Source organism: Copadichromis virginalis, linkage group LG11 (genome assembly GCF_057382275.1).
Source record: "Copadichromis virginalis isolate Kocher_CV1m ecotype Utaka linkage group LG11, C_Virginalis_male_GT1.1, whole genome shotgun sequence".
Lineage (NCBI taxonomy): Eukaryota > Metazoa > Chordata > Actinopteri > Cichliformes > Cichlidae > Copadichromis > Copadichromis virginalis.
Window position 1 is genome coordinate 4,564,282 of NC_140628.1, and position 25,497 is coordinate 4,589,778.

The 25,497-nt window shown below is 36.6% G+C and overlaps 1 long non-coding RNA gene across 1 annotated transcript; it reads right to left on the minus strand.

The window, feature by feature from the left end:
- Positions 1-1,745: 1,745 nt before the first annotated feature.
- On the minus strand, positions 1,746-9,600 carry LOC146697947 (uncharacterized). The gene is made up of 5 exons (XR_014922946.1): positions 9,356-9,600; positions 7,751-7,782; positions 6,599-6,625; positions 4,336-4,366; positions 1,746-2,794 (listed from the first exon to the last, which is right to left on the minus strand). It is a non-coding gene; the product is annotated as an uncharacterized LOC146697947 (long non-coding RNA).
- Between the last annotated feature and the right edge of the window lie 15,897 nt (positions 9,601-25,497).

Here is a 25,497-nt window from a genome sequence, read left to right on the forward strand (position 1 = left end):
GTACATCTGCCTTTCTTTCGTCTTCTGATTTTCCTTTCTCTGTGGTAGCTTTTGTTGGGTCAATAATCTTCTCCTCATTTTTTGCCTTTCATGTTTACTATATTTCAGCAGTTTATCTGAGAGTTCCTCTGTTATCTTAGTTGAACTGGAGGCACTGTTTGAATCATTCTGAGGAATAGAATCTGGTGTTACCTGAGTTTCTCTCACAGAGGATGCAGAGGTTTCCTTTTCAAAATAATCAGAAGGATGATGGGTTTTTCTGGGAGCAGCTGTCTCATTTGAAGAATCAACTCTGGATGACATTACTTCACTGGTTAAATCTTTGGTCACAGGTTTCCGTGTCTGCTCAGTGTATATTTCAGAGTTTAATTCATGAACACGTTCATTTAAAGCTGGTGCTGGTGCACTTGTAGCTGTTTGTCTGTATTCGGTGGTTTGATTAGCATCTCTTTGGTCAGCAGCGTTTTCACTGTGAAACTCGATGGGCTGTAGCTCATAAGTGCAGCTTGGTGCGATGCTGAACATTCTGTACAAACGTTTGATCCTGTCAATCATGTCATTAAGACGTGTGAATTTCAACATAACTGCAGTTCCACCACTTACACTTAGCGACAATGGCATACCAGTAGACTTACGTGGGTGAGGGTCAAAATATGCATATTCACCTGAATTCAGCCTGCTAACAGCGATGACTGTTCCTCCCATGACTAGCAAAGCATAGCGAACGTCTGAAGCCAAACACTGTAATCCCTGTTCAAGGCTCGGAAAGTGATCTGTACCATCAAATGTGCCGTAATGAGCAAACTGAGACATGTCGACTTGATACTCGTGTCTGCGGCTGGTAACAACTGAGGGAAGTTCATCGCAGGCTAGAAACACACTGTTCACAAACCTCAGTCTGGCATCTGAATAGACAGCATGGCCTTTGTCCAACACACGGTTTAGATCTGCTCTGGTAATAAATTCATCCTCATGTAAGAATGACAGGAAAACCAAGCTGTTAGCCATGCATTGCTGATTCCGGTACTTTCCATACCTAGGAGCGGCCTGGCTTCGGGAAGCACAGACGCTACTCACTCGTGGACTTTCACTGTTTGTAACCTGTACATGAGACTGTCCTGGAGCTTGTCCATCATGCTGTTTGTGTACAGTTAGCTGGGGTTCAGTCTGGATTACCTGCATAACTTCAGGCTCTGGGACAGACACTGAGGGAACACTTCTCTTTACCACATCTGCATAAGATACTTTGGCTGTCTCTCCATCATGCTGTGTTTGTACAGTTAGCTGGGGTTCAGTCTGGATTACCTGCATAACTTCAGACTCTGGGACAGACACTGAGGGAACACCTTTCTTTACCACATCTGCATAAGACACTGTGGCTGTCTGAACACTGCTCTGCACTTCTGTGCTGGGAAAAGCTGAAACACACACCTTTACCTGCTCACTGCTCTGAGAAACATTCACCTGTTCTTTCTGCTTTTGCCATCTAAGCTTTTGGGACTGCGACCTTTGACCTTTTCTTGGCATTTTGCTGAAGTACAATCTGGAGCTTATATGTGGTTATACACAAATATAAACAAAACTGAACCTTGAAACACAGAAAAACGTACAACTCCTCAAGTTACTGTTAAATCTGAGAAATGTACTATTATACTGTAAAATGTTTTTATGAATATATGAATAGATGTTAAAAAGCTGATTTGTACTCCAAATTCAAAATAAAGGAAATTCAAAGTTCTCTGGAAACAATTTGGTCCGTTTTATTGTAGCTCTTAGAAACTGTATAATTTTACTTATATTTTTTTTAACCAGACTGGTAAATAATTACAACTTCTATAAAATGATATGCAGAATAAATCTCAACAATCAACAGGCTATAATAAAAGTCTTAGCTCTTAGGGGAGTTTATGTAAATCTTTCAGATATCTAAAATTGAAATCAAATATATGGAGCTGTGGTGGTGTGGTGATAAGATGACAGGTGATGAGGATTCTTCAGCTGGATTTTCTGCAGCAGTCAGGAAACAGGAAGTCTGGGTCCACAGGCACTTCTCGATGACAATACTAACTGAATACTTACACTGAGTGACAAAATGGGTTTGTCCTTAAATAATAGTACTATAAACTTGCAGTCAAATGTTATAGCCAATGAAACAGACTAACAGACTGGATCTAATTTATTATTTATCTGAATGTATGTATTACAAAATAACCAGATTATCTTATTACAAGTAAACTTATAAAGAGGTGATATTTTATACAATTGATCAAAGTAAGCCAAACTAGAAGTGTTAATTCCAAAGTGTAATGCAAAATTAAAATGACAAATGTAGGGCTGTGTAAGTAGTTTCTACTATAAGTTCCACTGTACTGTAATTCTACTACTGTATATTCAACTTGTAATTTCCAGCAAAATGACTGAATGTGAGAGAGCTTAATGACAGGAAAGAAAGAGCAGTGAGAGCAGAGATCTCTCAGAATTCTGTAACAGATAGATCAAGTTCTGGTAACTTGGATTTCTGAAAATTGGATTCTGAAAGGATTCTCAAAACTTGGATTCTCAAATTAGATAGAGCAGTAGAGATAGAGGGATACAAGATGGAATGGCTTTCAAATTAGATAGAGCGGTAGAGATAGAGGGATACAAGATAGAATGGCTTTCAAATTAGATAGAGCGGTAGAGATAGAGGGATACAAGATAGAATGGCTTTCAAATTAGATAGAGTTGGGAGAGTGATAGGATAGACAGAATTGCTTATAATGATAGAGAGAGAGGATCTTCTGCAGCAGGTCACCTGTAAGACACAAAAGGCATGGAATTAGTCATATTTCCAACATGCTTGGATTTACCATATTCTTCAGACTATATGGCACACCTAAAACCCTGTCATTTTCTCAAAAACATACAATGTGCCTAGTGTATCGATTCTGGTTATGCTTACTGACCTAGAACGGGATTTCTGTGGTACACAGCGCTCAAAATTCTGTCAAATATTTTAGTAATACTTTGGTAAGCTACAAAGCTGCGCTGCTTGATGTATTGTCAGAGCATTATGGCTACCATAGTCAGGACCCTCGTAGAGTAATTTGTACGGTGCTTCAACATAACATTATGGTGTGTGTACAAGAACCTGGCACGTGCTAAGAGACATGCTTATGAAGCAGATTTCAACCTGATCAACCCATGAAGAGTTTGATGGATTTGTAGATGAAGAATGAACTGAAAAAGTGAGTGTATTGGTCTGTATTTTATGTGTTACAACTGAACAGTGTTGAGAGTTGTTGTGAATGACTTGAATAAAGTTTGACTTATCTGACTGTTTGTTTGGCTTAATCTGCCTTAAAAACAGAATTGTTTATTGACGTTATGCCTTATAATTTCAAAAATACAGTACATGTAGGGCTTTAAATACTAAAGACTTCTACAGTAAATTATTGGAGTGAACAGAATGACAATGTTTAACAAATGATGGTGGAACTGTTATAAGGACATTTTTACGTTCTATTAAAACAATAAACTAAGTCTATAAACTCAAACCAAGACGTGCTGCTACAGTAACTTACTGTAAATATTATATGGTCCAAATAAACCCGCACACTGAGGTTACAGCAGAGTTTCAGGCCTCCTGCTTTAAATACTTTATATCCATTAAACTCAAAATTATTTATTGACTGGCCAAAAAGAACACAAACCTTCTCACATTTGCCTAAAAACATCTTGATGATCAGCAAGAGCTGTGAAATGATTTCAAAACACTATTTTGGACCTTAATTAAGACAATTGAAATTCAAACAGCAGTCGCTTTCTAAAATATCGGATTTGTGCCGTTCACACTGTCATACCATGATACCATCACTGATACCAACATGACAAAAAAATCTGATTTGATGCGCTTTCGCCTGCAGTGTGAACTGCACTCAGGCCAGTCACTCAGGAAAAATACTTCTAGCGTTTTGACTTCATGCTAATTCATAAGTGGAATGAGAGAGACAATAAAAATCGATAGCTGTGGTGCTCTTAAGTGTTTAAGGTACCACCTATACTCACACTTAAATCCACAAACATAAGGAGAAATCAAACAACTGCATAAAGATGTCTCTGACATTTAACTATGTTTGGACTTGATAAGCCATCAAAAATTAAAATCAGACATTAATGGGCTATTAAACTTCATTGACATTTTCTGGGGCAGTCAGTGGTCCTGTGTGGGGGCTTTGCTGCTACAGATTCTAAATCCTGACTATTTGTCTTTGCCCATGAGTGAATGGCAAGATAACACAAATAGCCAAACTACTGTAAGTAAATTACTAAACATTACCATTACTGTCTACTTACCAGCAAAGGCAAAGCCAAAGAGCTGTTCACTCTGTGTAACAAAAGACAAAGAACAAAAATACAGGCTCAGACAACTCCAATCAGCATTAGACAGCAACAACTCTCCTCTGTTTTCTTTTTCCGCACCCTAATAAAGATGATCATCTTCATAAAAGGTAATATGTAGTTTTATCCATTTGCAATAAGCCACACAAGTTTCTGAGTCATGTAATGCTCCAAAATTTAGGTTCAGTTACATAAGAGAGTAGAGATCGTAACCAATGATTTGCTTCACCTACTACTACACACTTTATCAAATGGTGATGTCACAATTTAAAAGTAGGCAACAATCACAAATGATAGCTTGTATGGAATGTTTGTAGGCTTTGACATTTGAGGTGGCCTGCATTCAAATTCTATTAACACAATTAAAAAAAAAACACACTATAAACTTACACCAAGACGTGCTGCTACAGTAACTTACTGTAAATATTATATGGTCCAACAAAACCAACACACTGAGGTTAGAGCAGACAGTTTCAAGCCACTCTGTATGTATTTTGGCAAAATGAGAAATTTGGAGACAGCTAGTTTCTACACAGCAGTTTCTACATATTTCAGTCACATTTGGGGCATGTTTGATACACAGCAATAAGCACTACACTAAATCTATGATAAACTTATCATAGCTGATATTAAGGCCTAATTAGCAAAATTTAGTATGATGGTAATTTCATTGTAGATCATTTCATGATAAAAAGAACAGAAGTGAGTGCTGTATCTGAGCTGTTGCATGTAAGATCTTTGCTGGACATTCCCACATTTCTTAAACAAACAAACATGACTTTCAGACAGTTCATCTTTTGTAAATTAAGCCAGGATTATTTTCAAAAAAACAGCCTTGATAAAAATATCAGGCCACTATAAAATGTCTTATGTTTATGTTTTCATCCCACCTATACTTTGCAAGTCATTATGACAAATTACAAAAAGCAGTTTCTAGGCAGTGATTTAAGGGAAGAAGCTTTTGAAATCCACAATGCCCTACCACCAGTGGTCTCAAACTCTGGTCCTTAAGGCCTGGTGTCCAGAAACTTTTCTATGTGTCCCTGTTGCAACACACCTGAATAACATTAGTAGGTCATTAGCAAAACTCTACAGAACCTGACTGCATGCTGAGGTGGTAATTCAGCCATTTGATTCATGTTATAGCAGCTCATGAGTGAATGAACATGATGCAATGAAAGTACTTTTAGAAGTACATTTTTCCAAACACTTAATTACTTAAATTTGAGTAGTCTTAGGGGATGCCACTTCAGCACACAGTCAAATTCTATACTCTCACTAATGACCTACAAATGTTATTCAGGTGTTTTGTAACAGGGACACGTGGAAAAGCTTCAGGACACCGGCCCTTGAAGAGTGGAGTTTGAGACCCCTGCCCTATGTGAATATTTAATCGTCCCTAAACTGCCAGTCGTGAGCTGCTCTAATGTGAAACAAACACATATAGTTCTGTAAAAGTTTACAAATAGATTTCTAAGGATTTGGAGACCCCAGAAAACAAAAACCCTCCCAGATATTGTAGCTGAACAGGCAAAAACAAGTTGCCTAATAATATCTCGATGATAACCAACAGCTGTGCTGACGAACTGCACTAAACTGAATCATCTATAGTGAGAGAAAAATACCAGCATTAAAGTCAAACATGGTGCTGTTACTGTGATGTCCCAGAGTTCCTTTACTACTTCAGGACCATCAACTCATCAGGTCCTGGGCTTAAGTTTAATCACACTTAGGATCTGAAGCACACAAGCAAGTCCAATTGAATGAATGAAACAAAACACTTGGTATAAACTAATCAGTCTGGACTTTAATGAAATTAAGATACGTGGTATGACTTGAAAACCCTATATTGGGCCTTAATTACGACTTTTTTCTTTTCTTGCCTGCCCTGTTTGGATCTAATTAAGACAATTCTGAAATTGTAGTGGACCAAAATCAACCAGTGATGTAAACCAGTCATTACCAGTTACTGTAAATGCTTGATGGTAATTGTTGCTATCAGGGCATCCACAGCTGGGTATTAGAGACCAACATGTTTTTACATTAGACCAGGTTGTTCTGGTTCAAAAATGAAATCATCACTTTAAAACTGCTTTTTGTATTTATCCAGGTCATCCTTGTTAGATGATTTGAAACGTGAAAAAAGCATAAACAAAATAAATCTGCAAAGAAGAAAGACCTTTCTCAGCACTGTACCGCAGACAAAACCTTTACTTACCAGACTTGCGACAGTTAGATCAGTCTCCTAGAGAAAGGAAACAACACATCAGATCACTGTTTAATGACTTAGACTGTTAAACCTCTTCACACACAATCCAATTTACTGTGACATGAAATAACTAGTAAAATCCTCAATTTCTTCAAGCCTTTATGAACTCACTGTAGTCTGAAGAGGACAAACTTCAGTTACAGAGTCTCACATGGTGATAACATGTGTAATAAAGGCATGCATACTACAGAAGTGCAAAGAAGAGGCACCAATATTTGTTGGTACAGATTATGGCTTTTTAGCTCCATCATTTTCTATCACAAGTCAGTGCTTAATAAAGTGTGGAAAAACCACAACTGTTAGAATCAACGGAAAACCTCATCAGGTTTTAGTTCTGATCTGAATATGTAAATCCTAAAATACATGTAAATTTTGACATGTCATAGTAACAACAGTGGCACACCATTTTTGCAATTACAAAAATTATAATAAAGAGTCCTTCCATTGTACCTGTTGGCAGGAATCTTTTTGTATTTTGCAATATTTCCCTTTTGTATAAAATTTTCAAACACATTGTATCGAGCAAATTATTAAGAAACTAATTTAAACTTAGTGTACATAAATTACACACAGGCTTTAACATACACAACATTGCCTACTCACAACTCTGGTTCTCTTAGTCTTTTATTATTGCTTAAATTTTTAAATGCTCTTTTGTATTTATTCATATCATCCCTGTTAGATGATTTGAAACATGTGACAAAAAAGCATGAACAAAATAAATCTGCAAGGAAGAAAGACTTTTCCCAGCACTGTACCTCAGACAAAATGAACTCACTTTAGTCTAAAGAGGGCAAAATTTAATTGCAGAGTCTCAAATGGCCTTAACATGTGTAATAAAAACAATAATTACTACAGAAACGCTTTGATAAGCCTTTAAAATTAAAATTAGACATAAATGGCCTATTAAACTTCAGGGACATTTTTAGGGACACTCACAGGTCTAGTGGGGAGGCTTACTGCTTATAAAACCTAAATGTGTTTTTGCCCATGAGCAAATGGCAAGATATCACAAAAAGCCAAACTATTGTATGTAAATTGCTAAACATGTTACACAATCCCAGTTTCATATTGCTTCAGTTACAATCACTGTTTACTTACCAGCAAAGGCAAAACCAAGCTTCTATTTCACTCTGTGTAACAAAAGACAAAGAGCAAAAATACAGGATCAGAAAACTCAAATTAGCATCAATACTGCATCACTCTCTGTTGTCAAAAAGATTCACTAAACTTCTTTGTTTACTACAGCTGGAATACAAACAACAACTCTCCTCTGTTTTCTTTGGTCTACCTCTCAGTTAAGATTGCAAAACACTCATACATGAAAAACTGCACGATATATTTTTAAGGCTTTAATATTTGAGGTGGTCTGCATTCAAATTCTACTTCCTAAAATATTATTAACTGCACATAGTATCATAGTAAATATACTGTATTTTTAAAATAAATATCTATGTACCATACTAATAATAATATACTGCCATATTTTATTTATGTGAAGGTGGGCTGTTGTTTGTTTCATTAATTTTCCACAAAGTGAGAATTTAAACTGTGCAGCAGATTTAGGTTGGCACAAACAAGCCTTTGTTAAACAGTTCTTAAAAATTAAAGTCTTCTGTTTAGGAGTTATTATTCTTGGGCTATGTCCACACGTACACAGGTACTTTTGAAAATGGAGATTTTTCTATGCGTTTGCGGTCACTGAAAACGGAGATTTCTAAAAACGCTTGCCAGGATATCTTTTGAAAACTCCATTTTTGCATTTATGTGTGGACATGGAAACGGAGAAAACGCAGCGCCTTTTTTGACGTCACACTGTGCGCCACGTTATTGTTTCGGTGAAATGCATTTCTACAATACTGTTACTGTTAATTGTTCTCTCTGCAGTGTTTAAATGCTTACACACACAGTTACTGTCCCTCCACACATATGACTCGGTTCTGCTTCTATGCCCCATCTTTGTTTGCCATTTCCCACCGAGGTTTCTAGACTTCTGATTGGCCAACATTTCTACACGGTTAAGAATATAGCGCCACCTGCTGCTTTGGCATGTTCCTAGCAGTGTTCTCCTTCATTTCTGCATTTATGTGTGGACGGGATCGTTTTTTAAAACGGAAACGGAAAATCTCCGTTTTCAAAAATACCCGTGTATGTGGGGACATAGCCTATGATTAATCCTCAGTTCCCCCCCCCCTCCTTTGTCTTAATTAACCCACAAGACCTGCACACACGCGACTCTTTTTCTCCCGTGTTCGGTCAGAGGCGGTAAAATGGCTCCTTTGATCTTGCCGACAGCTGACACTGAATCTAAGATGGCGGTTCGTTAAAAACTTTACAGCATAAAGAATGAGGCTGTTTTAACCAACTGATTTGTGAAGAGAACTAACTGCACCTTATGTAACAGACTGACAAACACACCAAATGTAATTAATAAAACAACACGATAACCGTGGTTCACAGTCAAATTTTCATTTCACACTGGGCTCAAAGGAGCGCTAGGCATTAGCATCGGGTTGTTAGCTCATCAAACACTCCTTTTACATACAAAAATGACAAAGTTTCACTAGGAAAAAGCAACCACTGTGTTACTCTAATATGAGTTATACCTCGGTTGGCTTTATAAATCACTAAAAGAACTCGTTAAATTGCACAAACAGAGTATAAACATTTAGGAGAGAAGAAGAGAAGCAGAGCAGCGGCACTCACCCAGAGCGGACTCAACGAAGTGTGCGGAAAAGCGGATGTCCGGCAGTCAGGTAAAAGATGAGGCGTTCACAGTAGTAGGAAATTCCAGTATTACACACAATGGGCATTGTAAACATCAAAAATGTAGGTGATTTTAAATATTCTATACAATATTTATTTGCTAAAGAAAATACTCGCAGAACTTTAATTCTATAAGTTGAATAAATATTATTAGAAGGCTCTACTCCTGAACACCAACACCAAAGAGCTGAGTTCACCAGACCTGAAAAAAAAAACCCAACCAGTCCAGGACAGTCAGTCTGCAAAGATGTTTTAAAGACAAAAAAAAAGTATATATGTATATATATATATATATATATATATATATATATATATATATATATATATATATATATATATATATATATTAGGGCTGAACGATTATGGAAAATAATCTAATTGCGATTTTTTGCCCCAATATTGCGATTGCGATGCGATTATTTTTTAAGGTCTTTGTCTTCTGTATTATTAAACAAAGACAAGCAATACATCATATAGTATGGCCAATACTATATTACATTAATTTTAAACTGTTCTTTCCTGGAAGACAGACCTCTGTTATGATGACATGAGGTGATGCATGAATTGATGGCTGACATTTTTATTTAACTTCTTCAATCACAACAGTATATTTGAACATACACAATAGTTTATTTTTAGCTTACAAACATCTGAGCATAAAGTGCTGACAAGGAACCCTGGTGTAAACATTAAAATGAAAGTCAGTACAATGTGCAGATTGCAGAAATATACATAAAAAAAATCAGTGGCTTTACCACACTCAGTTTTTCGACATCTGTGAACTACTAGACAGTCATTCAATTAAAAAATAATATTAAATAAATAAAACTAATAAATAAAAAATACACACATCTTACTGATCTCTGCAGTCAGTAACATTACACATAAAGTGCAAACATAATAGCAATTATATAAACACACACACAAACACGCCTTTAAAATTTAAAGGCGTGAAATTGGACGGTCTAGCCTTCTGATTAGCGTCACCGCTGTCTCGGTGGAGTTTAATAAACTCGGCCGTCTGCTTCTTGCTATCTAAAATATAACCAGACACTGGTGTAAATTCTCGACTGTCTCACACTTCTGTTTAATAAGTTTTCTGTTTGACGTTTAGTCAGCTGTGTGAAAACCAAGGAGGAACCCACCCGGGGGATTAATAAACTTTTATTTTATCTAATCTAATAACTTTAATCTCAGCCAAACCGATTTACTCACAAACAAACAAAACACTGAAAAAAGCCCAACAATAACATTTTTAGGTTGTCTAAGTGACTTATATATTACGTTTAACCCGAGCAGCGAAACTCCGCGGTGATCTGAAAATGATGTGCCGGGAGTTGTGCCGTTCTCGGCCACATCAGTAACCCTCGAGCTCTCGGCTAGCTGTCGAGCTGGTGGGTAGCAGACGCCTCTGAAAACGTCGAAGCACTTTTGCAAATATGGGATATCTTGATAAACCGAGCAGATATTTGATGTTTACACAACTACTTTCTCGCCTGAAAATATGTTAAAAGTTTATTTTGTGACCCAGAAAGATTAGTATGAGTAATTTTAAAACTTAGTAGCGGCCGCCATTGCTGGAAACTGGAGTTTGGCTGGGCCGCGCTATGAATTCTGGGATATGGTAGTAATTTGGACAACCTTCGGCGCGTCGCTGTGACGTAATCGGTCTACAAATGCGGCCTCAGGAGGATGCAGCCCATGAATTTGGACATGTCCAGAGTATAATCGCAGCCTCTGCGGTTAGAAAATTGCACTTGATCATGTCGCGATATTATCGCAAATGCGATATATCATTCAGCCCTAATATATATATATATATATATATATATATATATATATACACATATATATATATAAATATATATACATACACATATATACACATATATACATATATATATATATATATATATACACACACATATATATATATACATCTTTTTACACACGCAGCACAGAGAGGCACAGGATTATTGCAGCCTATTTCTCATAGTGAGGACTCCCCTCAAACAAATGACCATAATTTCCAAACCGTAGGGGCTAGAGCAGTCATTCTTACACCGTTTTGTTCAGAAGAGATGGGGGAATCTTCCAGTGTTAACAATTTATCATTAAAATGTGAAATTTTAGAGATATATGACATGGATGAGTTGTTGACTTAGAAGCCACGAATTCCCCCAATATGCAAATTTGAATGGCTGAGGCCACATATATGATTGGCTGCCTGGGAAGCCGTGCAGGCCCTGATTTGTGGATTTGAATTCCTCAGCCCTCAGATATGATTGGCTGGCTTAGAAGCCATGAAGGCCCCAATATGCAAATTTGAATGCCTCAGGACACATATATGATTGGCTAGGAAATCGTGCAGACCCTGATTTGAAAATTTGAATGTCTAAGTCCTCACAGAGGATTGGCTGCCTGGGGACCTGGCAGAAATATATAGAAATACTATGATTAAGCATAAATACTACATTTAGTAGAAATACTATGTTTTAGCACAAATACTATAAAAAGCAGAAATACTATAATTTAGCAGAAATACTATATTAAGCACAAATCCTATAAAAAGCAGAAATACTATATAATGCAAAAATCCTATAAAAAGCAAAAATAGTATGATTAAGCATAAATACTACATTTAGTAGAAATACTATATTTTAGCACAAATCCTATAAAAAGCAGAAATACTGTACTATGATTTGGTAGAAAAAACTATAATTAATCAGAAATACTATATTTGGCAGAAATACTGTATTTGGCACAAATCTTATAAAATAGCAGAAATAGTATGATTTAGCACAATAGTAATAACTTAAACAGAAAAATTGGAAAAGCAAAATGGATAGCTGAAAAAATGCTGAACATGCTGAAGGTCCCTCAACTATACTTGTTAAATGAAAAAAATCAGCAAAAAAATCTATAACAGCCACACAATCACAAATATGTACACATAAGGAAACACACATGGACAGAGAGACACACACACAAGATCAAATTCAGTCACCCAGTCTAAATATATTGAATTTGAATCTTAGAATGAGATCATCCCATTAAAAGGCTTTCTCTCTCTCTCTCTCTCTCTCTCTCTCTCTGTCACACACACACACACACACACACAGACACACAGGGAGAGAGAAGTAAGTTTCTAGGTCAGCCTGGGAGCTGCTGAATTTGAATCCACCAATCAGAGAGCCTGTGCACTTTTTCCCTCCAAAACAGGTGCTTCTATTTACACACGCAGCAGAGAGACACAGGATTATTGCAGCCTATTTCTCATAGTGAGGACTCCCCACAATCAAATGACCATAATTTCCTAACCGTAGGGGCTAGAGCGGTCATTCTTACACCGTTTTGTTCAGAAGAGATGGGGGAATCTTCCAGTGTTGACAATTTATCATTAAAATGTGAATTTTTAGAGATATACGACATGGATGACTTGTTGACTTAGAAGCCACGAATTCCCCCAATATGCAAATTTGAATGGCTGAGGCCACATATATGATTGGCTGCCTGGGAAGCCGTGCAGGCCCTGATTTGTGGATTTGAATTCCTCAGCCCTCAGATATGATTGGCTGGCTTAGAAGCCATGAAGGCCCCAATATGCAAATTTGAATGCCTCAGGACACATATATTATTGGCTGGGAAACCGTGCAGGCCCTGATTTGAAAATTTGAATTTCTCAGTCCTCACAGAGGATTGGCTGCCTGGGGACCTGGCAGAAATATATAGAAATACTATGATTAAGCATAAATACTACATTTAGTAGAAATACTATGTTTTAGCACAAATACTATAAAAAGCAGAAATACTATAATTTAGCAGAAATACTATATTAAGCACAAATCCTATAAAAAGCAGAAATAATATATTAGGCACAAATAGTATAAAAAGCAGAAATACTATAATTTAGCAGAAATACTATGTTTGGCACAAATCCTATAAAAATAATAAATACTATAATTTAGCAGAAATACTATATTAGGCACAAATCTTATGAAAAGCAGAAATAGTATGATTTAGCAGAAATACTGTATTTAGCACAAGTACCGAAAAGTACCAGAAATACTATGATTTAGCAGAATAGTAATAACTTACAAAATTACAAATATGAAGGCATATTGAAACACAAATGCACAGAGGGACACACAAACACAGGCTCTAATCCAGTCAACCAGTCTAACTATATTCAATTTAAATCCTACAATGACATGCTGCCAAATAAGGGCAGGGTCCTCTCTCTCCCACTAAACACACACACACACACACACACACACACACACACACACACACACACACACACACACACACACAGGGAGAGAGCTGCCGAATTTAAATCCACCAATCAGAGTGGCTGTTTACGTTTTCCCGCCAAAACAGGTGCATCTTTTTACACACGCAGCAGCACAGAGAGGCACAGGATTATTGCAGCCTATTTCTCATAGTGAGGACTCCCCTCAAACAAATGACCATAATTTCCTAACCGTAGGGGCTAGAGCGGTCATTCTTACACTGTTTTGTTCAGAAGAGATGGGGGAATCTTCCAGTGTTAACAATTTATCATTAAAATGTGAATTTTTAGAGATATATGACATGGATGACTTGTTGACTTAGAAGCCACGAATTCCCCAATATGCAAATATGAATGCCTGAGACCACATATATGATTGGCTGGCTGGGAAGCCGTGCAGGCCCTGATTTGTGGATTTGAATTCCTCAGCCCTCAGATATGATTGGCTGGCTTAGAAGCCATGAAGGCCCCAATATGCAAATTTGAATGCCTCAGGACACATATATGATTGGCTGGGAAGCCGTGCAGGCCCTGATTTGAAAATTTGACTTTCTCAGTCCTCACAGAGGATTGGCTGCCTGGGGACCTGGCAGAAATATATAGAAATACTATGATTAAGCATAAATACTACATTTAGTAGAAATACTATGTTTTAGCACAAATACTATAAAAAGCAGAAATACTATAATTTAGCAGAAATACTATATTAAGCACAAATCCTATAAAAAGCAGAAATAGGATGATTAAGCATAAACACTACATTTAGTAGAAATACTATGTTTGAGCAAAAATCCTATAAAAAGCAGAAATACTATATTAGGCACAAATCCCATAAAAAGCAGAAATAGTATGATTAAGCATAAATACTACATTTAGTAGAAATACTATGTTTTAGCACAAATAGTATAAAAAGCAGAAATATTGTAATTTAGCAGAAATACTATATTAGGCACAAATCTTATAAAATAGCAGAAATAGTATGATTTAGCACAATAGTAATAAGTTAAACAGAAAAATTGGAAAAGCAAAATGGACAGCTGAAAAAATGCTGAACATGCTGAGGGTCCCTCAAATATACTTGTTAAATGAAAAAATCAGCAAAAAAATGCACAGGGAGAGAGAAGTAAGTTTCTAGGTCAGTCTGGGAGCTGCTGAATTTGAATCCACCAATCAGAGAGCCTGTGTACTTTTTCCCGCCAAAACATGTGCCTCTTTTTACACACGCAGCACAGAGAGGCACAGGATTATTGCAGCCTATTTCTCATAGTGAGGACTCCCCTCAAACAAATGACCATAATTTCCAAACCGTTGGGGCTAGAGCGGTCATTCTTACACCGTTTTGTTCAGAAGAGATGGGGGAATCTTCCAGTGTTTACAATTTATCATTAAAATATGAATTATTAAAGATATTTGACTTGTAATGCACCATAACTGAGTAGAGCGAAGCAAAAACTGCCTTGACTTGCCCTCAAACAACGCTTTGTGACTTGAAATCTATTTGGAGTATCGATATCATTCTTTCACCGTAAGAGACAGCAGGCTTTGGTGAACAATCATGGAAATTTTCAGGTCTCTGTGGAAATCCAACAAAAAGTTATGACGAGAGAAAAAAGTGGTTCATTTCCACAGTTTGAAATCTGAAGAAATCTGAGCGAAGGACGAATTTCCTACCCTCAAACAAGTCCAACTCATTTCAGAACGGTAATAGGTGAGAAAGAAATTCTTGAATTGTGAGCGTCAGGGGTGTCTGAAGATATTCGGGGACAAGCCTCATGTCTTAACTTTGCTTCGTTAAGGAGATATGACGATTCGAATATGCCTCTCATTACAGAAATCCAGCGGTGATTTTGAACAAGCTCTCCATTCACTTTATATGGAGAGTTTTCTGACCTTGTGTTAGTCTGAGGAGATTTGCAAAAATTCTATAAATCCCACAACAATGATGGTGACATTTTCTGAAAGCCAGCAAAAATACCTACGTTTTGATGTATAATTTGTGGAAGTTGAGTGAAAATTGAGCAAGTAGCAGGAAGTTGTTCGGACATGAAGTGAAAATTGCAAAACCTTCAGTGGCACACTGGAAGCCAAGAGCATAGCAACCATAACAACACATGTATTTTGTGAAAAATCACAATTTTGCAACTCAAAACTTTAAGAGGCATAAAAGTAAAACAGTAAAAGATTTGAAAAAGCTGAATCATACCTGAATAGCCCAATAATTTGTGAACATTTTAAAGTTTGAATGGTTGTTCTAGGTGAAAATATGAGGAAGTAGTTAAGTTTCAAAAACAAGCAAATTTTAGCAGAATTGCTGAAGTTTCCCATTCATTTCAATGGGACAAATTAAAGGAAAAAAGTGGAATATTTTAAAAAGTATAATAGTTAAAAATAGCAAAAATCATAGCAGGAAAGAGCAAAAATAGCTGAATAGTTTAAAATTTGAACGGTGAAAATCGGCTGAAAATTGTGGAAGTAGTTTAACGGCGAAAAGTGTACGGAAACACCCGGAATAATAATAATAAAGATAAAGAATAAAGAGAAACAGGAACTCAATAGTGTGGATGCTTAAAGCATCCACACAATAATAAAGATTAGAATAACAATACTGTGAATGCTTTTCAAGCATTCACACTAATTAGAAGAACAATACTGTGAATGCTTTTCAAGCATTCACACTAACTAGAAAGTGCATTTTCTGAAGAAACTGCAGTGTGAATGCTTGAATCTGAATGTATGGACTGAAATGAATTAATTGCTGAATTTTGAGTTAAAAATTTTGAATGAGATAAAAAAAACAAAAAAAAAAAACAACTGAATTTAACCTGAAAACAACAGTGCTGAACTGCTAAAAGCTGAAGGTTACACAGAAGAAGAAGTTGGAAAAAAGCTGAAAATGTTTTAATTGTAAATTAGAAAAACCTAAGAAATGAGAAAAGAACATTTAGAGTCAGAAAACATCTGAAAGAATATTAAAAGCTCATATTCTTTGAATCACTGAATGACTAAAATGTGATCCCTCCACTTGGATCCACACAGTTTAAAAAGTTTACATCTCTGAGCTTTGAAAGACAAGATGTTGGAAAAAGAACAACGATGGCGACGTTTTGAGGGTAAAATGATGGCTTTAACACTGTGGACACAGCAGCAGTTGAAAGAGAAGTGTTTAAGATGAATCTTGGCAGAGTGAGAGAGAGAGCTCGTTAAGCAGGCAGGTGTGAGCCTGGTTGCTATAGTGACCGCACCCAATGGCTCCATACACACGTACACAGACATGCGCCTCACTTTTGCTGCTTAAAATGAACAGAAAAGTCAGGCCGAAACAAATCGTTCCCAAATGAAAAGTAAAAGTCGTATTGACAAAATTCTTTCACCGTGAGTGACAGCAATGTCTAGTCTACTGAATTCTCAGTTTTCATGCCTGTGGAGTTTATTATATGGACGTGGTGACAGTGGAAAGACACCATGCTCTTCTGATTTTCAAACGAACCTTCTGAGCCATTTTAACATTAGAGTCTATGGAAGAGTTGGAAGGAGGAGGCTGTGCATTGGTGACATTTATGAAAGAACCGTAACACCTAGGACAATAGTAAACACATTGGATGAAAGAGGACAGCCATGGCTACGTTTTGAGGGTAAAATCATACCTGTAGAGCAAACGCTGAGGACACAGCAGCAGTTTTAAAAAAGATTTTAAGATTAATTTTTTTGCTCCTCTCACTCTAGCAGTTGAGCTGCCTCACTCTAGCCCCAACATTCCGTCCCATACACACCCATTATAAACTCTGAAACGGGTGAAAAAACATCATGAAACTTAAACTGGAACTGAAGAAAAAGTATAATAGATATTGAAAAGATAAATACAAGTTGAATAGTTGAATGTCTTGTCTTCGTTTTAAAGTTTGAATGGTGGCTCTATGTGAACGTATGTTGAAGTAGTAAGAGTTTAAAAATGAGTAAGTTGAATGAGAATTTGAAGGGTCTCCCCATTGAAATACATGGGAAATTTTTGTTGAATAAAGTTGAATAAAATTAAAAATATAAATGTTAAAAATGAGAAAAATAGAAGCAATGTTGTCCAAAATAATAGGAATCTAACGATGTTTGAATGGTTTTTCTAAGTTGAACGGTTTTGAAGGAGTAGGCTTTCAAAAAACGTACGGAATACAGAATAAACTAGAAAAATTTGCATTTCCTGCGAAAATGCAGTGTGGATGCTTAAAGCTGAAGCTGTATGCAAAAACTAGCTGAAAAAGCTGAAAAGTTGCAGAAATTGTAAAAACTTTGCAGAAGCAAAAGAAGTTTGCTAAAATGGAATAACTTAGCAGAACTGCAATATCTTAGAGGAAACATAATACTTGGCAGAAATACAATAGCATAGCAGAATTTAGCAGAAATATTGTAACTTACCAGAAACATGATAACTTCTCAAAAATACAAGAATTTAGGAGAAATAGTATAAGATAACAGAAAGAATATATTTAGCCAAAAATACTTAAACATTACAGAAACACTATGATTTAGAAAAATAGTACAACAGAGCAGAAATATTGTGATTTACCAGAGACACTGTGATGAACTATGAATATTGTAATTTTAAATTGAGACTATGTTTTAGCACAAATATTATAATTTGGCAGAAATACTATAATTTAGCAGAAATACTATATTAAGCACAAATCCTATAAAAAGCAGAAATGGTATGATTAAGCACAAATACTACATTTAGTCGAAATACTTTGTTTTAGCACAAATCCCATAAAAAGCAGAAATACTGTACTATGATTTAGTAGAAAAACTATAATTAATCAGAAATACTAAATTTAGCAGAAATACTATATTAAGCACAAATACTATAAAAAGCAGAAATAGTATGATTAAGCATAAATACTACATTTAGCAGAAATACTATATTAAGCACAAATCCTATAAAAGCAGAAATAGTATATTAAGCACAAATCTTATAAAATAGCAGAAATAGTATGATTTAGCACAATAGTAATAAGTTAAACAGAAAAATTGGAAAAGCAAAATGGACAGCTGAAAAAATGCTGAACATGCTGAGGGTCCCTCAAATATACTTGTTAAATGACAAAAATCTGCAAAAAAATTTATTACAGCCACACAATCACAAATATGTACACATGAGGAAACACACATGCACAGAGAGACACACACACAAGATCCAGTTCAGTCAACCAGTCTAAATATATTGAATTTGAATCTTACAATGGGATCATCCCATTAAAAGGCTTTCTCTCTCTCTCTCTCTCTCTCTCTCTCTCTCTGTCACACACACACACAAACACACACACACACACACACACACACACACACACACACACACACACACACACACAGGGAGAGAGAAGTAAGTTTCTAGGTCAGCCTGGGAGCTGGTGAATTTGAATCCACCAATCAGAGAGGCTGTGTACTTTTCCCCACCAAAACAGGTGCATCTGTTTACACACGCAGCAGCACAGAGAGACACAGGATTTTTGCAGTCTATTTCTCATAGTGACGACTCCCCTCAAACAAATGACCGTAATTTCCTAACCGTAGGGGCTAGAACGGTCATTCTTACACCGTTTTGTTCAGAAGAGATGGGGGAATCTTCAAGTGTTGACAATTTAATATTAAAATATGAATTTTTAGAGATATATGACATGGATGACTTGTTGACTTAGAAGCCACGAATTCCCCAATATGCAAATTTGAATGCCTGAGACCACATATGTGATTGGCTGGCTGGGAAGCCGTGCAGGCCCTGATTTGTGGATTTGAATTCCTCAGCCCTCAGATATGATTGGCTGGCTTAGAAGCCACGAAGGCCCCAATATGCAAATTTGAATGCCTCAGGACACTTATTTGATTGGCTGGGAAACTGTGCAGGCCCTGATTTGAAAATTTGAATGTCTCAGTCCTCACAGAGGATTGGCTGCCTGGGGACCTGGCAGAAATATATAGAAATACTATTATTAAGCATAAATACTACATTTAGTAGAAATACTATGTTTTAGCACAAATATTATAAAAAGAAGAAAAACTATAATTTAGCAGAAATACTATATTAAGCACAAATCCTATAAAAAGCAGAAATACTATAATTTAGAACAAATAGTATAAAAAGCAGAAATACTATAATTTAGCAGAAATACTATGTTAAGCACAAATCCTATAAAAAGCAGAAATACTATAATTTAGCAGAAATACTATGTTAGGCACAAATCCTATAAAAAGCAGAAATACTATAATTTAGCAGAAATACTATATTAGGCATAAATCCTATGAAAAGCAGAAATAGTATGATTTAGCAGAAATACTGTATTTAACACAAGTACCGAAAAGTACCAGAAATACTATGATTTAGCAGAATAGTAATAACTTATTGAAACACAAATGCACAGAGGGACACACAAACACAGGCTCTAATCCAGTCAACCAGTCTAACTATATTCAATTTAAATCCTACAATGACATGCTGCCAAATAAGGGCAGGGTCCTCTCTCTCCCACTAAACACACACACACACACACACACACACACACACACACACACACACACAGGGAGAGAGGACTAAGTTTCTAGGTCAGCCTGGGAGCTGCCGAATTTAAATCCACCAATCAGAGTGGCTGTTTACGTTTTCCCGCCAAAACAGGTGCATCTTTTTACACACGCAGCAGCACAGAGAGGCACAGGATTATTGCAGCCTATTTCTCATAGTGAGGACTCCCCTCAAACAAATGACCATAATTTCCTAACCGTAGGGGCTAGAGCGGTCATTCTTACACTGTTTTGTTCAGAAGAGATGGGGGAATCTTCCAGTGTTAACAATTTATCATTAAAATGTGAATTTTTAGAGATATATGACATGGATGACTTGTTGACTTAGAAGCCACGAATTCCCCAATATGCAAATATGAATGCCTGAGACCACATATATGATTGGCTGGCTGGGAAGCCGTGCAGGCCCTGATTTGTGGATTTGAATTCCTCAGCCCTCAGATATGATTGGCTGGCTTAGAAGCCACGAAGGCCCCGATATGCAAATTTGAATGCCTCAGGACACTTATTTGATTGGCTGGGAAACCGTGCAGGCCCTGATTTGAAAATTTGAATGTCTCAGTCCTCACAGAGGATTGGCTGCCTGGGGACCTGGCAGAAATATATAGAAATACTATGATTAAGCATAAATACTACATTTAGTAGAAATACTATGTTTTAGCGCAAATATTATAAAAAGAAGAAAAACTATAATTTAGCAGAAATACTATATTAAGCACAAATCCTATAAAAAGCAGAAATACTATAATTTAGAACAAATAGTATAAAAAGCAGAAATACTATAATTTAGCAGAAATACTATGTTAGGCACAAATCCTATAAAAAGCAGAAATACTATAATTTAGCAGAAATACTATGTTAGGCACAAATCCTATAAAAAGCAGAAATACTATAATTTAGCAGAAATACTATATTAGGCATAAATCCTATGAAAAGCAGAAATAGTATGATTTAGCAGAATAGTAATAACTTATTGAAACACAAATGCACAGAGGGACACACAAACACAGGCTCTAATCCAGTCAACCAGTCTAACTATGTTCAATTTAAATCCTACAATGACATGCTGTCAAATAAGGGCAGGGTCCTCTCTCTCCCACTAAACACACACACACACACACACACACACACACACACACACACACACACACACACACACAGGGAGAGAGGACTAAGTTTCCAGGTCAGCCTGGGAGCTGCTGAATTTGAATCCACCAATCAGAGAGGCTGTTTACGTTTTCCCGCCAAAACAGGTGCATCTTTTTACACACGCAGCACAGAGACATAGACCTGCTTCTTTCAGTTTATTTCACATAGTGAGGATTCCCCTCAAACAAATGACCATAATTTCCTAACCATAGGGGCTAGAGCGGTCATTCTTACACCGTTTTTTTCAGAAGAGATGGGGGAATCTTCAAGTGTTGACAATTTATCATTAAAATATGAATTTTTAGAGATATATGACATGGATGACTTGTTGACTTAGAAGCCACGAATTCCCCAATATGCAAATTTGAATACCTGGAGCCCACATACATGATTGGCTGGCTGGGAAGCTGTGCAGGCACTGATTTGTGGATTTGAATTCCTCAGCCCTCAGATATGATTGGCTGGCTTAGAAGCCATGAAGGCCCCAATATGCAAATTTGAATGCCTCAGGACACATATATGATTGGCTGGGAAGCCGTGCAGGCCCTGATTTGAAAATTTGAATGTCTCAGTCCTCACAGAGGATTGGCTGCCTGGGGACCTGGCAGAAATATATAGAAATACTATGATTAAGCATAAATACTACATTTAGTAGAAATACTATGTTTTAGCACAAATACTATAAAAAGCAGAAATACTATAATTTAGCAGAAATACTATATTAAGCACAAATCCTATAAAAAGCAGAAATAGGATGATTAAGCATAAACACTACATTTAGCAGAAATACTATGTTTGAGCAAAAATCCTATAAAAAGCAGAAATAGTATGATTAAGCATAAATACTACATTTAGTAGAAATACTATGTTTTAGCACAAATAGTATAAAAAGCAGAAATATTGTAATTTAGCAGAAATACTATATTAGGCACAAATCTTATAAAATAGCAGAAATAGTTTTATTTAGCACAATAGTAATAAGTTAAACAGAAAAATTGGAAAAGCAAAATGGACAGCTGAAAAAATGCTAAACATGCTGAGGGTCCCTCAACTATACTTGTTAAATGAAAAAAAATCAGCAAAAAAATCTATAACAGCCACACAATCACAAATATGTACACATAAGGAAACACACATGCACAGAGAGACACACACACAAGATCCAATTCAGTCAACCAGTCTAAATATATTGAATTTGAATATTAGAATGAGATCATGCCATAAAAAGGCTCTCTCTCTCACAGGGAGAGAGAAGTAAGTTTCTAGGTCAGCCTGGGAGCTGCTGAATTTGAATCCACCAATCAGAGAGCCTGTGTACTTTTTCCCGCCAAAACATGTGCCTCTTTTTACACACGCAGCACAGAGAGGCACAGGATTATTGCAGCCTATTTCTCATAGTGAGGACTCCCCTCAAACAAATGACCATAATTCCCAAACCGTAGGGGCTAGAGCGGTCATTCTTACACCGTTTTGTTCAGAAGAGATGGGGGAATCTTCCAGTGTTTACAATTTATCATTAAAATATGAATTATTAAAGATATTTGACTTGTAATGCACCATAACTGAGTAGAGCGAAGCAAAAACTGCCTTGACTTGCCCTCAAACAACGCTTTGTAACTCGAAATCTATTTGGAGTATCGATATCATTCTTTCACCGTAAGAGACAGCAGGCTTTGGTGAACAGTCATGGAAATTTTCAGGTCTCTGTGGAAATCCAAAAAAAAGTTATGACGAGAGAAAAAAGTGGTTCATTTCCAGAGTTTTAAATCTGAAGAAATCTGAGCGAAGGACGAATTTCCTACCCTCAAACAAGTCCAACTCATTTCAGAACGGTAATAGGTGAGAAAGAAATTCTTGAATTGTGAGCGTCAGGGGTGTCTGAAGATATTCGGGGACAAGCCTCATGTCTTAAAGTCGCTTCGTTAAGGAGATATGACGATTCGAATATGCCTCTCATTACAGAAATCCAGCGATGATTTTGAACAAGCTCTCCATTGACTTTATATGGAGAGTTTTGAGACCTTGTGTTGGTCTGAGGAGATTTGCAAAAATTCTATAAATCCCACAACAATGATAGTGACATTTTCTGAAAGCCAGCAAAAATACCTACGTTTTGATGTATAATTTGTGGAAGTTGAGTGAAAATTGAGCAAGTAGCAAGAAGTTGTTCGGACATGAAGTGAAAATTGCAAAACCTTCAGTGGCACACTGGAAGCCAAGAGCATAGCAACCATAACAACGCATGTATTTTGTGAAAAATCACAATTTTGCAACTCAAAACTTTAAGAGGCATAAAAGTAAAACAGTAAAACATTTGAAAAAGCTGAATCATACCTGAATAGCCCAATAATTTGTGAACATTTTAAAGTTTGAATGGTTGTTCTAGGTGAAAATATGAGGAAGTAGTTAAGTTTCAAAAACAAGCAAATTTTAGCAGAATTGCAGAAGTTTCCCATTCATTTCAATGGGACAAATTAAAGGAAAAAAGCTTAATATTTTAAAAAGTATAATAGTTAAAAATAGCAAAAATCGTAGCGTAAATTAGCAGAAATAGCAGAATAGTTTAAAATTTGAACGGTGAAAATCGGCTGAAAATTGTGGAAGTAGTTAAGTGCCAAAAAGTGTACGGAAGCAACTAGAATAATAATAAAGAATAAAGAGAAACAGGAACTCAATAGTGTGGATGCTTAAGCATCCACACAAATATAATAATAAAGATTAGAAGAACAATACTGTGAATGCTTTTCAAGCATTCACACTAATAATAAAGATTAGAAGAACAATACTGTGAATGCTTTTCAAGCATTCACACTAATAAAGATTAGAATAACAATACTGTGAATGCTTTTCAAGCATTCACACTAATTAATACACATTTCTACACTATAAATTTTGAAACTTCAGCAAAAGAATTTGTAAGAACATGTCTAATCTGTCAAAAACGCAATTCACAAGGAAATTTAAGACCTAAGAGAGGCCAGTTCCCCACACCACCTCATCCATTTCACACCATCCACATGGATTTTATTGAACTGAATGAATGTCAAGGATCAAAATATGCTTTAGTGATTATAGATGTGCTTTCAAACTGGCCAGAGATATTCCCAGTAAAAAGGAATGATGCAATCTCCGTTGCAAAATGTTTATGTAATCATTTCATTCCCACTTATGGCATTCCTTCATTGATTAGATCTGACAATGGCACACATTTTGTCAACGAAGTTATCAGAAGAGTTTCAGAAGTATTAGATTTTAACATTAAAAATCATTGTGCATACCATCCTCAGAGTGCAGGATTAGTAGAAAGAACTAACGGCACTATAAAACAAAGACTGAGGAAATGCATGGAAGAAACAAAAAGACCATGGCCAGAGTGCATAGGTCTAGTAAAAATGTGGATGAGACTAACTCAGGGCTCCCAAAAATTGACACCATTTGAAATAATTCATGGGAGACCTTTTCCACTACCAATAACAAGTGAACCGATAGATAAATCTGTTAGAGAGATAACTTTAGCAGAATGGATGGTAAAGCTACTAAAAAACAAGGACATTGTGTTGAACAATAAACTGCCGTGTGATTCCTCTCCAATCTCTTGTAGATTAAAGCCAGGCGATTGGGTCCTTATACGAGTACTCCAGAGAAAGAATTGGAACTCACCCCGGTGGGAAGGTCCATACCAAGTACTCCTAACGACGCCAACAGCTTGCAAAATCGCTGAGAGGCCCTCTTGGATCCACCAGAGCCATTGCAAAAAAGTGGAAGTGAGTGACAGCACAACCTAAAGACACCACCACCCCGATTCTTTGGTGATCTACAGGTGAAGGGAGGGCTGATCGGGTATATCCCGCCTTCTACTTCTCGCCTGTAGTCTACTCACCAGAGTAAATCGGTGTGTCTGGTCATCATGAAGATTATTCTGTTTACCACCTTGGCCCTGCTGCTTACAGCATGGACTCTGATGCACTTAAAGGATCAAGAAGCCAACCTGCATAGAAGGGCATGGACATATGACAACTCACACCTGGCTGAAGTGACACAGGACCACATCCATCCCTGGATGAACAACGCCTGGTATAGA